The following is a 14,568-nucleotide window of genomic DNA, read 5'->3' on the forward strand; positions in this document are numbered from 1 at the left end:
CTAAGCTAATTATGTCATTAGATGGAAGTCTACCTATTTTGGAGCTAACTAAGCTAATTATGTCATTAGATGGAAGTCTAGCTATATTTGAGCTAACTGAGCTAATTATGTCATTAGATGAAAGTCTAGCTATTTTGGAGCTAACTAAGCTAATTATGTCATTAGATGGAAGTCTAGCTATTTTTGAGCTAACTAAGCTAATTATGTCATTAGATGGAAGTCTAGCTATTTTGGAGCTAACTAAGCTAATTATGTCATTAGATGGAAGTCTAGCTATTTTTTATTAAAACACTAGAAATAACATACCTAAGTTAGGGTGAAGCACGGTGGCTCTGGCTTGTTTCACCTGGAGAAGGCTGCCCTAGAGAAGGCTCGACTGTAGAAGGGTCGTGCGATGCGTTTCGGGACATATTCTGCACCAAACATCGTTTGCAATGTGTAGTTAGCATAAGGACACTCTTAAGATCAGTGCACTGAAATGAAACTCACCGTCCCCGCCACGTTAATGACTGGCATCGGCGGAGGGCCTTGGCCGCTCTTCTCGCACATAGACTGTACATTTGGTTTTGACAAGTCAAACTTTTTATTTATTAATAAAACGGACATTCAAATGCAAGATTTGAAATAACATGAAGAAGAAACTTACCACGAAGAGCTCGTATATGGCCCTGTTAGACGCATCATTCCGTGCCCTCTCCGCCTCCATCAATGCAGTCGTCCTCTCCTCCAGCTCCCTAATTTCCTTATCCTTCTCCGCTATAGCCGCCTGCATTGCCTCTCTCTCTTTCTGAATAGCAGCCTGCAACACAACTCATTGTTAGCAATGTAATCATATTGGTTCCAACGCACAACATAATGCGGAAACATAGTTGAGTCCATTAAACTAACCTCGATGGCGAGCTCGACTGGCCGTGGACGACGTGTTATCTCCGGACAAGAGCTCGTTTGGCGTGCCTTTATCTGCCGGAGAGTGCTAGGACAACGTATAAGGCCGTCTCCAATGGCGATCGAGCCATGGGGCCTCCCGTTGCCAGCTATCATCACCAGCTCTGGATCAATAGGCCCCTCGCTCGGGTTAAAGTCCTCCCCTTTCCTCGCCTTCCCGTGATCTCTGTACTTCACGAGCTTGTCATGGGAGGAGATGTTGGTGAAGTTTTCTGGATGCTCGAGGTCAGACTCAGAGAATGCCTTGACCTTCTTATACGAGGCAGTATGGGCCATCGCATACAGGTCATACATCTGTGGCGCCTCCGTCTTATTGTGACGCGCCTAAAAGAGAGAGAGCGGAAAATTGTATTGGTAAAGGGCTCAAGATAGCATTAAGAATGAATTGCATGAGGCATGAAGCAAACCACATACCCAGTTCTCGCCAAATTGGATTAAGTTGACGCTCCCTTGATGGTGTGGCACGCCAACCATTTTGCCACGCCTCTCCTTGGCGTTGTTGTGGCTGGTCTCCCACGTTTCGGAGCACCACTGATCCACCAAGGCCTCCCAACAATCCATCTTATCCACACACCATCTCGGGGGCACCTAAGTTAATAAAGAGAAATTTGAGTGCGTAAGAACCAAATCAAGGAAACTAACTACAAAGCCTTAATAATATGTAATTACCTTCATGTAATGATCCTTCTCCATCTTAGCATCACGGCACTTCGCCTTATCAATCCTAATACGCCGCGTGGCATAGTAGTCTCGAATAGCCTGCACCCGAGCCTCGTGCTGAAAGTTTTGAAGTAGGCGGCGACAATCGGTTTCGATAACCTTTGCCGCGTCGTCCTCGTATCCCTCCTCACACCGGTAGAAGGTCTGCAAACGAGACAACACCGATTAGTACAATAAATAGCTATGGTTAATTTATAATTGTGTGAAAGAGAATTTACCCAGAACTTTCGGATCACCATGTCCGCCCTCGTGTCACACAAAACACCGTCGATCTCCACCTCCGGCGGGGCCGGGGCACCCAAGTAGTGCTCCCAGGTCATTCCTACCTCTCGCTCCCGACCGGGCAACGTAACAAACCCTGGGAAGTTCTGACGGCAAAGAACACCAAGGACGCTGTTGGGCTTGCGGACACCCTTGGCAACAATCCAACCCCTACAGTATGAAAAATTAAAGCCAAAACATTAGATATTTGAGAAAACGCGAAGGCAAAAGGTTAAATAAGAGTAAATTAACTTACTTGTCCCCATTTGGCCTAATCGACCACCTCTGCTCGGGGGTCGCTGGAACGAGCGGGAGCCCCGAACTACCACGCTGGTAGACGGTATCCCCCTCACCCAGCTCCTCGTCGCTACCAGCATGGCCAGTCGGAGGTCGAGGGTCAGTGGCGTCGGGCGTCGGGGCTCGGGGGTCAGTGGCGTCGGGGGTCGGGGTAGGGGGTCGGGGGTCGAGAGTGAGTGTTGTCGGGGGTCGGGGGTCAGGGGTCGGGGGTCGAGGGTCAGTGGCGTCGGGGGTCGGGGTAGGGGGTCGGGGGTCGAGGGTGAGTGTTGTCGGGGGTCGGGGGTCGAGGGTCAGTGGCGTCGGGCGTCGGGGGTCGGGGGTCAACTCTCTTTAGGTTAAAGTATTTATTTCCAGCAGCTTAGCACTGGCTTCATCTATATAAATAAACTAATTCGTACAAGAGTTGTAATTTCTTATTTTTTTACATATGTGCATGGCCGACGATGGTGCCGAATAACTATGGCGCATATGTTAGATTCACACTGTTTTGCTTACTTTTTGCACAACTTACAGAGAATATATTCCACATAAAATTGTTCTATAACAACTCATCCCCTCATTGATGAACAAGATATAATCAGTGTGAGTAAAGTTTTTTCTCTAAAGCAAGTGGCTGTTATTAATATCTACACTTCAAACTAATTCACACTTTGGTAAAAAAAATACACGTCAAAGAAAAGATCGCTGGCTAACACAAATACTAGATTGCATGGTGCACGCTCCTTTTTTCTCGGAGGTTGGCGCAATCCCTACCGTGAGAAACATGATTTTTTTAAATAAAAAAATATTAAGCTTCTGGTCAAGTTATCTTGTACATAGATCCATGGTTTCTTCTTTTTTCCCAAGGTAACCCCAGGACCCCATCTCACCTTCCTCAAGCGGTCAAGCGCGTATCCAATTCATTGCCCCCTCGGTCAATCACTTATCCAATTCATGACCCTCTCCTTCGATCTAGGAGTAATCAGTATCCTGTTATTTTGTGTCACAAGGTGGTTCCCAGGCATCTAGGATTTTCATGTGCGTCGATTTCCTGCTAATTGACTTTCCCGCATCTCCTGCAAATTTTCAGGTCATTCTCGGACTCGAATTGCCAAGTACTCCTTGATCTCCCTCATGAGAAAGGGCAGCAGCGGTGGTGTAAGACTTCCACCTTATAATCACTGTCGCGGGTGTGGAGCTCCTGGAAGGCAAAGCTCAAGACCGACACCTTGAAGGAGAAGCATGAAAAGGCATGGAAAGACCACTCAGAATTGTTTTTCATGCAATGTTGGTCTGCTGGACTGTACAGCCAGTTTTATAGCACAAGTCTGATGCCTTTTCATTTGTTTGTAGGCTGCTGGTTGGTGGAGAAGTGGAGGCCCTGCACACTGGATGCAAATGCCACAGTCCCAGGTTCCTCTCTGCTCACTATGGCATCAGCATTTTCAGTATTTACAGCTAGACTGCTAGACTACATATCGACAAGTCTATGTCTAGTCACGACTAGTCATGACTTGTCTACTTGTCGGTACCCCGGCGACAAGTTGCGATAGGTCGACTCGTAAACCTTGCCATCGCTACACATCGATCCTTAACTGATCAGATTTATGAAGATCAAGAGGTACAACATCTCGGATTGATTTTCCTACTATGAAGCACTCGACTTACGAAAACTGCACTGTGCCATGAAGACGCTATCACCGACAGAAAAAGCCAAGCAAAGAAAACACATGGTCCTACATACTACTCCCTCTGTCCCAAAATAAGTGTCTTAAGCTTAGTATAACTTTGTACTAGGGCTAGTAGAAAGTTGAGACAGTTCTTTTGGGACGGAGGGAGTATAAAATTAAGCAAACACGAACTAATACACGGAATTAGTTGAGGATAATGGATACGAGTGGACGAATCATCCTAACTGATCAGAAACAAACATTGTGTAGTCACTTGGCGCTAAAACAATAGATGTTAAACACTAACTGGCTTCGTAAAGAAGAGCGATAGTAATAACCAGCAGGTATTAACGAACAACTAGCCTCAAGGTGTTCTAAAAACTTACCATTGTACTGTAAGGGACAATTATATCACCCGCAGATATAAAGGTTTACAAACTAGGCGATTTAGTCTCGACTAATAATGAAGGATACTTCCCAGTTCCCACCGCCATATATCTAACTATTATGCTGTCGATCACTGAATCTCTCCACAGCAACTCTCTTGTGTGCAGGTTTTCATGTTGATGACAGTCATATTCATAACAGCACTAACAGCTATTCCCCCTCGCAATAACACAATACCACACACATTTGTACCCGATTCGATTGTAACTGTCAAACTCCAGGATTTTACAGGGTTATTTTTAGTGGATATATAAAATTAATCTGAGACTGACACATCCAGCCAATGTAAATGTGGGGTGAGGCGCTGCGCCGGTTTACCTTGGGAGAGGGAGCACCAGCAGGTGGAGTCGACGGCGATGCAGGACTTGAGGCGCGCCGACGCCACCGCGGTGTGCAGTGGCAGCAGCGTATCCAGCTCCGCCACCGCCGACCTGCAGGAGACCTCCATGTCACACACACATCCACGCCCATCGATCCATCCATCTACTGGAGCACCTAGCAACATACCTGCGGAGGATGCGGGCGGCCAGGTGGTGGCGGCGCCGGGTAGGGGAGGTGCCGGGTGGGGGAGGCGCCGGTGGGTGGGGGAGGTGCCGGGTGGGGGAGGCCTGGGGGAGGGGGCCGTCGCGGGGGAGGCGCCGGCGGGTGGGGGAGGCTCCGGTGGGCAGGGGAGGCGCCGGTGGGTGGGGGAGGCGCCGGCGGGTGGGGAGGCAAAACTTCGATGGGGGAGGCCTGCGGGAGGGAGTGGGCGGGAGGGAGGGCGACGGGAGGTTGGGGTTGGATCGAGCCGTTAGTGGGGGAGGCATCGCGCGGGCGGGGGCAGCCGTTTGGGACGCCGTCCCCTTTGCCGTCCGCTGTATTCCCAGGCAGACGGCAAAGGGGTTTTTGGCGGACGGCAAAGAGCGGCACATGGCAAACGCAATGCCTACACCTGCGATTTTTCTTTGCCGTCTGCATGGGTCATCTTTGCCGTCAGCCGTGTCTTTGCCATCAGCTTGGTCCATCTTTGCCGTCCGCTAGCGGACGGCAAAGAAGCGACTCATGGCAAAGCACTTCTTTGCCATCTGTCAGCTCTTTGCCATCTATTTTTTTGTAGCTGACGACAAAGAGCTTCTTTGCCATCAGTCAGCAGACGGCAAAGAGCCGGCGGACGGCAAATTCTCTGATTCCAGTTGTGACCAATGACCCAAAGGAATCATGCGCCTATGCCTCGGGATAGGGACACTTGCGAGGCCAAAGAATCTTACTGACCTCCCAGATACACCACCACCGTGACACTCTCACAAAATAACGAGCCGAGGCTGTATACGCCCAGGCCCCCCCGAGGACGCGGAAGGGGTCCATCCCACGCCTAGTGGAAGCCCTACACTCCGCGTTGGGGATAAGACGGAGGCAATCAACTTAGTCCGCCAATGACTATGCCAGTAGCTGGGGGAGATGGCGATGGAGGTTACCCTAGGTGCCGGACGCGGCATTTGCTTGCTTCTTCCTAGAGCTTGGAATATCCTCTGCTGGACTTGAATTTGCCGATTTCGAAGTTGACGTTTGAAAAAAAGGGGGGATTTTATATTGCACTATCTCGTTTTGGCCGCTTTGAAGCCTCCTTTTCTGGATTTTCTGGGGAGTTGAATAGTCCGCACCACCCCTATGCGCCAAGGATGGTGAAAGCAAGGACTGGTCGACCCCCGCTGGGGGGCTCGGATCGAAACACGATACCACCACGAAGTGTCTCGGGGGGCCTCAGGGCGCCCTGGGGCGATGACCAAAGGGTCTCCACCTTGTCCCATTGAAAAACCAGGACCTACTCACGGGGAGCTGTGGAAGGGACCGGTGCAAACCCACGAGCTAAGTACCCTGCTATCTCAGACAGGGACCACCTGATTTTGCGCCAAACGAAGAATGAATTAAAAGCATGCGTATTAACGAGAAAATGCAGGGCCTAAGGACTAAGCGGCGGCAAAGAACGAGTCCACCGACCAAGCGTGCAGCAGAACAAACGATGCTTCAGGAGGATGGGGCCTCCTGAGGACCCTGGCCGCTGTTGCCCCGGAGCAACGGCTGAGTCATCGACGGGCCCTATGCAAGGAATCTAAGCCGCAACGACTACCTGCGAGCAAGCCACCGATTCAAGAGCGAAAGGAAAAAAGGGAGAACGGTGAAGGTAACATGCAAAAGTTTAACGCCCGACAAGGAAAAGTTCATGGTCCGATATGACAGGAGCGGGAAAACAAAAACTATGGGACACCTAGGGGAGAGGTTACCAAAACCGCCCTTCGCACCGGTGGGCTCGGCGTTGGAGCCATCCTCCTCACTGGAGACGGGCACCTGGACGTACCGCTCCACCAGGGAATCCACGCGCCGGGGGACTTCGTCCCGGAGAAGATGCTGGGACTCAGCAAGCACCAGCTCGACGACGCGCTGGAGATCCAGCTCCAAGATGAGGCGACATAGGTTGGAGAAGACAAGCGTCAAGGCAAGGCCCAGAAGCTCGCGCACACCGGGCGCATAGTCCTCGTCCACGTGGGAGACGCCGGCCTCCAACTTCTCCACCACCTTCTGGAAGAAGGCGAGGTAGCCCCCGTTGCTGCTCACCCTAGGCAACGCTAGGGCATCCCCCACGAATCGGCACGTCGCGCCCACCGCCTGGTCAGCGATGCCCTCAAACTGCATGGCTTGCTGGGACGCCAGTATCCGGTCGTATGTCGCCTCGTCCTGGGCGGCCTAAACATCGTAGGCCGCCTCTTGGACCTGCCTCTACAGCTCCGCCAGCTCCCCCTTGGCGTCCTCTTCGCCCTGGCAGGCGGTGTGTAGGGCGGCCTCGACGCTCTCGAGCTGAGCCCGCAGCCCCTCCGCATCCTCCAGAAGCACGTCAAGCTTGAGCTATTTGGTTGCGGGCGCTCTGGAGAAAAGGGAAGATCAACCACCAAGCAGCATATGGGACAACAAGGAAAGGGAGTGCAAGCGAGGAACTTACTCGTCGGCCAGAGTCCAGCAGCGGCAAATGCACGGCGACCGTGAGGGTCCTTCCCCACTGCTCCCGGGGGCTAACGAAGGCACGGGCAGAGACACGCGGTTTACCCGTAGGGGGCCTCCTCAGGACCCCTTCGAAGTGGCGGAGATTCCGAGGCAAGACCTAGCCTTAGGAGTCAAGGATGACGCGGAGAGAGGACAGGCGGGCAGGGGATTGCAGGACAAAGAAGTTTCCCCTTACGTACGTGGGTTCCGAAGGCATTTCCATAGGTTTTCATTCTAGTGCAACAAGGCCATCACCGCCCGCCGGCTGGATGGATGTCTCCCCTGGACCCGTCCCTGCTGACCAGATAGCCACTTTTGCACGCGAAGACCACCTTTGGGGCAGGGGAGCATGTTCCCATGTTTCCCTTCAAAGATTGACTGTTGTGGGATCCCTTCCCGCCCTTGCAATGGAGGAAGAGGACTCAGGTCACCACTATATAAAGAGGATAGGTCACTTCGTAGAGGGCGATCCGATCCTAGACCTCCGATCCGATTCATTCATTCGCACCCGTACACACGCAAAGGCCACCCAACTTCCAGAGGCCCCCGAACATTGTACTATTTCATCCACCAACCTCCACGAGAGGCAATCCACCAAAGTAGGACTAGGGTATTATGCTTCTTAGCGGGATGAAACTAGGTAAACTGTTGTGTTCTGTGTCGTCCTGACCATCGAGTGAGCTCTCTTCCATCCCCAGCGAGTAGAAAGTTAGGTGAGGTCAGCTCGAGATAAATCTTCGTACACGCCCGTGAGTACGAATCTTAAGGGTTTAGCGGAGCCCGAATTCCGACATGATCATATTCAAAATCAATAATATATCTATCACTTAAAATATTATTTTCATGATCAACATGCATAAAAGTCTTATCATCTTCCAAAATAGTGGGATTATCATCAACTAAAGTTATGACCTCTCCAAACCCACTTTTATCAAAAATAATATAAGGTTGAACACTCTCCAAATATGTGGGGTTATTTTTACCTAAAGTTGACACTCTTCCAAACCCACTTTCGATACTATTGCAAACATTATTATCGAGATCACATTCATCATGAGGGTTAAACAAATTTTCCAGATCATAAGAAAAATCACCCCAATCATGATCATTGCAATAAGTAGTGGACATAGAAAAAATAGCATCCCCAAGCTTGGGGTTTTGCATGTTATTAGCACAATTGACATTAATAGATCCAATATCCTCCATATGCTAAACAAATTATAGGTGGTTAACGGGACAGATGGCGACTCCCACCTCCTACCTCCGGCACTGGCGACTCCGTGGCGATCTGGATTTCTAGCCGGCGTGCTCCTCCCTCGGTCGGCGCATCATCTCAGTTGCACTCCGACGATCACGTACGTGCTTTTTCATGGCTTGCATGGGTGGCTCCACGTTGGATCTGGATTTCTCCCCTGGTGCAACTTTTGCGGATAAGGTTTTCTACTCTTATGGCTTCTCTGTGCACCCAATGCATCATCGTCGACCTTTCATCATGGTGGTATCGTTTGGTCGTCATGCTTTTCCTCTCATGGAAGATTCAGTGGCTGCAGCTCTGGAGTCTACCATTGGGGGTTCTGCCATTGATCTTATGGTGACGAAGATCACAGACTCGGTTTTTTCCTTCTTGGTTTCTTGCAAACAAGTTGGTTTTCATATACTAGATTTACGTTCTTACATGTTTTCCAGTTTTAAGTGTTTCTTTCATCTATGGGGTAATGGTGGCCCGAATTGGAATCGTGAATTTTCTCGATGGAAGAAACAATGTGATGATGAATGGGTTTTGGTTAGCCCCTCTAAGCGACGAGCTGCACTAGGTCAGATGGCAATGCATTCCAGGCCAGCAAAATAACGTTTTAAATCCGGATCATCTACACGCAAGAAGCTTTCTTTCGCGACCCTCCAACAGTATGAGGCTTGCAAAGGTTATCGGTGCCCTGTCATGCAGGACGAGCTGTTGACATTACAAACTGCTGGTTATTCTGTTCCACTACAGGAGCGTGTCATTATCAGTGGACCACCACCGGTTGAACTCCGGTGGACGATGGCGACACCACATATTACATTCGGCACAGTTTGTCAGCCGATGTCATCTCCCATGTTGTCCGACAATGAAACTAATATCACCGTGATTGATGGGGTTTCTTCCTCTCATTGCGCTGATTCGGTGTCGCCCTCCTCTTCGAGCGGGATTTCAAACTCTTTGGATTTGTTGGTGACGGACGGCTTCGACTGCGGGCCTGCCTCTATTCAACGTATTGGGCCATCGGTGGACTCTTCTTTGATGGGTCCAGATATTCCTTCCTCGCAAGAAGCCCATCAGCAATTTTACGATTTGATCAATGGCATGGTTCATGAGATATGTTCCTGCACGATCTGTTCTGAACGTGGGCATCTAACTCCCAACTTCACGTCGCCGATATGCTCCTCCTGCGGCTATGTGGGCCATTCCAAATCTAAGTGTGCATATTTTATGCGTGATAATTGTCTTACTTGGAAACGTAAGAGCCCCACCACCTCCCATGTCGCCGATTTCTCAGGAACCTCTGTTGTTCTCGGGGAAGCTGCACAGCCTATCAAATAGTTCCTTCCTGTCCTATCGCAGTCATCGCCTCCCAGGACTCCATCAGAGCCACCGCCATTAACGCCTCCTCCTCCTGCAACTCTCCCTGACATGGCCAACTTCGAGCTTGACCCTGAGCGGTTTGGGCCTCCGGGCCATAACATCATTGACAGAGACTCTGACCGCCTCCCGCGGACGTTCATCATGCCAGCAATCCCCATTGCCCGCAGGCATGAATAGTATGTCATCGCCGAGGTCATGCCTGCGGCCCTTGCTGATCAAGTTGCTCAGGTACGGCAGGAGGTTGTTGATATCCTACAAAACTTGGGCTTTCATGTCCGCTCTGCTCAGCCATGGATTGAGGGGGTAGGTTTACTTGAGCTTAGGGATGCTGGTGGAAGATTTGCTGCCTCTCGGATGGTTCCCCAAGATTTGGGGAACGATACTTTTGTCAAATGCATGCGGCACAATGAGGGAGTAGGTTTTAGAGGGGATGTTGGTTTACATCAGGGTTGTTCGATGTTTTTAGGCGTACCTTTGGATTACCGCAATACTAATGATCTCCGGGCTGCGGTTAATACTTTTGGTGAATTTCATCATTGGGTCAGTGATGATCCATACCTAGTCCGCTCCATTGTTTTTGCATCTTTCCCAGATGATAATCTGGTTCCCCGCAGTGTCACTTTTTCGGAGTATGTTGCTTGGGGTGGGCGAGGGTTTCTTGGTTTGCACCTCTATTCATCTTGGGTGCAGGTTTTGTTGAGCAAATGCCGAATGATGAGGATCCAATTCCCCTCAATGACAATCCCCATCCGTTGCCAAGACAGTTGGAGCAGAATAATATGCTCTTCGCTCTTCCGCCATATCCAGCGCTGGGTTGGAATGCTGTGCCGCCACCACCACCACCCCCAATGCATGAGCCTCTGGCTCAACACGATGATGGCAGTTGGGGCTGGCACCCTGAAGCTCCTGTTGAGGAACCTGCTACCCCGGAACAAGACAAGGAGTCCATGGTCATCGATCAGCCAACTTCTTCTGACTCTGTTCAGGAGATTGTGGTGGTTGATCCTCAGCCGGCCGATGCTGAACCTGCTGCAGAGGATGCTGCTGCAGGTGAGGAGGCAGCTGACGATGATGTTGTGGATGCTCTTGTCCCTCCTAATGGGGACAACACTGCTTAGGAGGAAGGTGCTGGGGATATGACCCCTGAGGAGGAAGCTGCTGAGGAGGAAGCTGTCGAAGATTTCAATCCTCTGGCGATTGTTCCTTACCAGCAGCCCCTGGTACGATCTGATTAGCTGATGACTGGAGTGGTTCGGGTCGCCTATGCACCTTCGCTCCCACCGGTTGTATCTTGGACACGATCCTTTGAAGCGCTAATGGGGGTTTTCACCTCCAAGGATGTTCCTCGTCACCTCACCATGCGTGCGGCAATGCCAATTGTGCTTCCCAAGCGCTCCTGGTCATTGGCTTTTGATGAAGACAGCATCGAACCTCGCATCATCTACCAAGACAGCACTCCTGCATCTGCTCCCGAGGTAATTGCTTCATCTGACAGCATCTCTGCACCATGAGGTGACATGTTCTCGACTCCGGCTGCCCCGAAGAGGGGGCCTCGCAAGAAGGCCACGCCCATTGTGGACTCCTCGGTATGCCGCTGTACCAGGGGATCGATCAAGAGGGATGGTTTCGAGCCGGTGCTGCAGGAACTCCCGATGCATTTGCCCATGAAGATGAAGCCAAGAGCAAAACCCCTGGATGCCCCGGAGGTTCAGGCAACGCCATCTTCGTCTCAGGAGGAGATTGTCCCACCTGCGACTCCTGTGCCTGTGATTCAGGCGGTGGGCCACAGCCTTGGCATTGCACCCGAGAATCTGTCAAAGGATCGACTTATGGAAGATCGTGATGTCTCAAAACCTGCAGATGCTTATGATTAAACCGCGATCTATGTATCTATGTTCTTATTGTTGTTCGGTTTATTTTGCTACTTCTGGTTGTGTATCACAGCTGTCAGAACTTTGGATGCGTGGGTTATTATGTAACTCCGCTTTTACTTCTTTACATCCTTGCTATGGATAGTCCATCTATGAGAAGCTAGCGTGTTCTTTGCTGGAATGTGCGTGGTTTAAATTCTGATTCAAGGCAAAGACCGGTTAGAAACCAAATTCATGAAAGCTTGGCTATGGTTGTTTGCCTCCAGAAAACTAAAATGCAACATATTGATTTTCAGAATGTTAGAAGGTTTTGCCCCAAAAGATTTGATCAATTTTCTTATATCCCATCGCGTGGCGCCTCTGGTGGATTGATCACCCTATGGAACTCCTCAGTTTAACTGGCACTCTGGTTGAAACACAGACTTTTGGTTTAATTGTGTCATTCACCTCCAATCACACCTCTGAGGCTTGGACTCTGGTTAATGTATATGGCTCTTGTCAGGGAGAGGCTAGAGACCAATTTGTCAGCTGGCTATACCATCTTAATATTCCTGCAAATGATGATTCGATGTTGCTTGGCGATTTCAATTTTATACGCTCCCCTTCCAATAGAAATCTCCCTACTGCTGATGTGAATGACATGTTCATTTTAAATGAGATCATCGGTCACCTGGGTCTTTTGGAATTGCCTCTCAAAGGTAGGTCTTTCACTTGGTCCAACATGCAAGACTCACCACTCCTAGAGCAGCTGGATTGGTTCTTCACTTCAGCTAATTGGATATCATCATATCCCCTGACTCAAGTTCTGTCTTTAGCCAAGTCTGCATCTGATAATGTTCCCTGTGTGGTGACAGTAAACACCTCCATCCCTAAATGCAACCTTTTTGGGTTTGAAAATTATTGGGTGGAGATGGATGGTTTTCTGGAATGTGTGCAGCAGTCTTCGAAGACCCCTTCCAGGAATGGTCACATCTCTGCCATTATCATGGATAAGTTTAAGCATCTATGGCAGATCCTGAAGAGATAGCAGAAAAGTCTTTCAAAGCTCAAAACACTCATTGATAAGTGTAATCCAGTGGTACTATGTCTGGATGACCTAGAGGAGCTAAGACCCCTTTTCAGACCTGAAGCTAATTTCAGGATGATTGTCAAACTTCATTTAGAGCATCTCCTGCATTTGCAGTTTCCATATTGGAAAAGGAGGGCTACCATCAGATTCATTAAGGTGGGAGAGGAAAATACTAAATTTCTCCATGCCATGGCTACTGAAAGATACAGAAGAAACTCCATATCATCTCTTATGTTGGCAGATGGATCTGGTATCATTGATCATGAGCAGATTGCAGGATGTTTTTGGTCTTCCTTCAAAAACAGCATGTGTTCTTTTCAGGGAAACAACTTGGCATTTGATCTTCAATCTCTAATTCCAAGAGTGGAAGGGCTTGATGTTTTGACACTGCCTTTCACCAAAGAGGAAATGGATAGGACTGCCAAAGAAATGCCCATTGATAAGGCACCTGGGCCATATGGTTCCAATGGTCTTTTCTTCAAGAAATGCTAGCATATCATTTGTTCTGATTTCTATCAGCTTGCAGCTGAGTTTCATGTAGGGATAGCTAAGTTGGAAAATATGAACTCCTCTTATATCACTTTGGTGCCCAAAAAGAGATCTCCTGAACAAATTGGTGATTTCAGACCTATCTCACTTACTTGTATAGGTCTTAAATTCCTCTCCAAGAGGATTGCCAATAGGTTGCAGTTGCATATCATGAAATGCATTCATAAAAATCAGTATGGTTTCATCAAGTCTAGAACCATACAATATTGTGTTGGATGGACACTGGAACATTTACATCAATGTTACCATTCCAAACAACCAATTGTCATCCTCAAGCTTGATTTTGAAAAGGCTTTTGACTCTGTGGAACATGAATTCATCTTTCAGATTCTCAAGTACAAAGGGTTCAATGCTAAGTGGATTTTATGGGTACAGCAGTTTCTCAGTTCTGGCTCCTCCTCTGTTCTTCTCAATGGAGTTCCTGGTAAAACAATTATGTGCAAAAAGGGTGTCATGCAGGGGGATCCCATGTGCCCTCTCCTTTTTGCCATTGCTGCTGATTTTCTTCAAACATTGGTCAATCAGTTGTTGCAGGATGGCCTCATCCAGCTGCCAATACCCTGTCATGACAAAGACTTTCCAATTGTCCAATAAGCAGATGACACACTTATCATTTTGCCTGCTATGGAGTCTCAACTGCTAGAATCAAAAAGATGCTCCTGTTTTTCTCCCAATCCACAGGTTCCAAGTAAACTATCACAAGTCTGCTCTCTATTTCCCATCAACATTGATCAGGGAGAACAGCACACACTTGTTGCCTCTATTGGTTGTAAGGTTGGATCACTACCTTTCACCTATCTTGGTTTGCCTATTGGGACAACCAGACCAAGACTTATTGACCTAATGCCCTTGGTTGACAGTATGGAAAGGAGACTTTCTGCTAGCTCCTCCTTCCTGGCTCAGGGGGGCGCTTGCAATACCTCAATTCTGCCTTGTCCTCTGTTCCCATGTTTTTCCTCTGCAGTTTGGATATACCACCTGGGATTCTTAAACAGTTGGAAAGGATACAGAGACAATGTTTGTGGAGAAAAAATGGACAAGACCATGCCCCTTTTCTTGCTGCTTGGGATTTAGTATGCAGACTAGAAATGAAGGGGGGTTTGGGCATTATGAATATGTCTG

Source organism: Hordeum vulgare, chromosome 6H (assembly GCF_904849725.1).
Source record: "Hordeum vulgare subsp. vulgare chromosome 6H, MorexV3_pseudomolecules_assembly, whole genome shotgun sequence".
Lineage (NCBI taxonomy): Eukaryota > Viridiplantae > Streptophyta > Magnoliopsida > Poales > Poaceae > Hordeum > Hordeum vulgare.